Source organism: Schistocerca piceifrons, chromosome 8, assembly GCF_021461385.2.
Source record: "Schistocerca piceifrons isolate TAMUIC-IGC-003096 chromosome 8, iqSchPice1.1, whole genome shotgun sequence".
Lineage (NCBI taxonomy): Eukaryota > Metazoa > Arthropoda > Insecta > Orthoptera > Acrididae > Schistocerca > Schistocerca piceifrons.
The window spans coordinates 462,885,142-462,888,263 of record NC_060145.1 but is presented as its reverse complement, the minus strand read 5'-3'; positions in this window follow the sequence as shown (position 1 = coordinate 462,888,263).

The following is a 3,122-nucleotide window of genomic DNA, read 5'->3' as shown; positions in this document are numbered from 1 at the left end:
TGACAAATATTTACAACTAAAACAAATAAGCTAATGTACCATTCCACAGGTCCCAAGTGGAATGATCGTCATTTTTTAATGAACACTATATGAAAGTCATTTTACAAATACTACTGCACTGAATTTAAAATAAAAAGTTTTTTATTTTTTTATAAGGTAATAAACATGTAATACAACTACTATAATACTTATTTACAATGAACACATTACTGCACTGAAATGGTGCAGACATTAGATTGTACTTACACACACACACACACACACACACATATATATATATATATATATATATATATATATATATATATATATATATATATATATATATATATATATATATACATTTACAATGAACACATTACTCCACTGAAATTGTGCAGAAGTTATAATGTACTTATGTATATATATACACAAATCAGTTGGTTTTACTGAGAAATTCATCAATGGAGTAGAAGGAGCTGGCCACCAATAAATCCTTTAGGCTTCTCTTAAGGGTATACGGAACGCCCTATACTTACAATGTTAAACTGAGCTACAAGTTAGGAACATTTTCTCATTTGTTATTTGGACGATACTCTTGATTTTTTCACAGAATGCAGAGATATGTTCTGCTTTTATGCTGAATTATTAATTTTGAAAAATAATGTATAGTTTTTCAGATATTTTATTTTTTGTAAATGTTAAAAAAAGTTATACATTTTAACAAGTATTTAAAAATTTACATCCATTAATACAAAATAAGTCCACATATCTTTTAATTCAGATATATTAGAAGGTCTTAAGGAACAACTGCAGAAAATTTCATCTTTCTACTATAAATAGGCCCTGAGAAAATGTACCTTATAAACAAAAAAACTATAGTTACGGGAAATTAGCTTCAAAGTTTTTACTTCACTACAAGCGTGCTCCATAGCTTGTATGATCAGAATCGTCCAACAACTTCCTCTTGATGGCTCTGCTAAGCTGTCCAGCCATCTTTGAATATACTTTTATGGCATTATCTGAAGACCTGAGCTGTTCCTTGTCCAAACAAAGCATAGCTGTGGCAGTTTGTAGTCCTACACAGAGCCCCAACTTCTGTAGAACTTTGCACTTTGTTATATTGCCCGACTGAATGATGAAACAGCATCATAAACGCCAAAGTGAAGTGTGTTTATACCCACAAACACAGTTTTAGGTAGTCTATTCCATATCACATGGTTCACACACTCATTTGGATTTTGAGTCCAGCCATGAAGACATTTCTTCAGTAGACTAATATCTGCGAGGTCTCGGAATATTGGTTTTATTTCATCCATATGGCAGGTGGCAGGTGATGAGGGTGGTTGTATTGTTTCTTAGTTACCTTGCCTCTGTTGTACTTGCACCACATAGCCCATGTTGGGGATTCTCATTGTTTGATGATGTATGAAAAAACAGAGCCCAGACTGCTCTTCTCATTAATTCTGCATCTGCTGTATTCTGTCTTATTGCTAGACCACAGCTCTTCTGAATATGATCTATTGTAGCATCTGTCAGTCTATTTTTCCCATCTAAAGTTTTTCCATCGCTCAATTTCTTGCCTTTCATGTTAGCCTTGAGCTGTCGAAGTCTTGATCCCATCCTTTTCTGAACATGGCCAACATACTCCAGTTTGGAAATTTTCACATCGTTACCAGAGGGTCTCAGTTCCTCAATTTCTTTGAAAGCCTTTGAGTCACCATTTCCAAGATAATTTATGTATCTAACGTTGTACCATTTTACTGAGCGTTGATAAATACTTCTTACACTAGCAACTTCCATACCTCCACTTGACCCATAGTAATTTGCCATGCACTCCTCTTCATGTTTAGTTTTCATTTTCTCCTTGCATCTGCAATGCTTGGAAAGTATTGCCACATCAACTACCTTACCAGTGTCCACACTTGTAGCTGTTACTACACCATTCAGAGATGTGTGACCTCTCTTCTGCCAGCTTCCATCAAAAGTTATGGACAAGTCTCTGCTATTATTATTTTCAACAACTGCTTCCTCAACAGCATCTTTCATGTTTTCCTGTGCCACATCTTCTACAGCAGAGCCTATTGCAATTATGTGTTTGTTAAATTTTGAAGGTGGAGGAGGGAGGTTCATCACACCACACAACATGGCACCTGCAGCCCTGCCCTTTCCTATACACCATAATCCATAAACCAGTCTAATGTTTATATCGTATAGTTTACCTGTATCTGCAGTAACATGTGAGGAATTGAAGAAAGTAACACTGCGTTTGCAATAACTGCACATCAACCCTAATTCACAAGCAAGTCCTACATGTAAGTTTGTTTTCAATGAAACACCACATTTTCCACATTGTTTGCAGCACACATTATTCTCCAAAACGTCTGATAATAAACAGACGTTAATTACCTCATATTTTGTAGTCCCAGCATTTAGTTTCTTGTATTCTTCTTCAATTCCAGCTAGTTTTCTTCTTGAAGCACTTTCCAGTGTAGTGGCGGCAGCATCACTCAATGTATCACTACCAGTGTTGAGGTTAGTCGCTACTGGGACATCAGATACAGATGAAGATGAATCAGACGAATTTTTAGTACACTTTACTTTCTTGCGCCAATGTACACGCTTTCTAAATACCTTCAGACTAGGTCTTGGCGTGTTGAAGGAAAGAAAACTCAATGACTTCTCCACATACGACTTTCACAACAATGACATTGATGTACTCACAAAGGAAACAATACAAATGGTGCAGAATCTATTGTCAACTGTCTAGCAGTGTAGCCAACAGAAAATGTAACTCTCTTGTGCTCAGTTATATCTCTGGCTAGGCTGTCTATATCAGGTATATTTCGCGTCTCATATACAAGGTGCGGAACATCGTGTGTCGAAATTATTTTAAAAAATTATTTAAAATAATTCTATTCACGTCATCCAAATATTTTATACATGGTATTAAACGGGAGAGTCTAAATTTTTCGAAAATGCATTTACCCAAAAATCGATTTTTTCATCGAAAAACTCATTCCGTATACCCTTAAACTGAATTTCATTGGATGTTAAGCTTTTTATGGCTGCTGGCAAGCTATTGAAAATATGTGTTCCTGAATAATGCACACCTTTTCGTATAAGACTAAGTGACTTTAAAT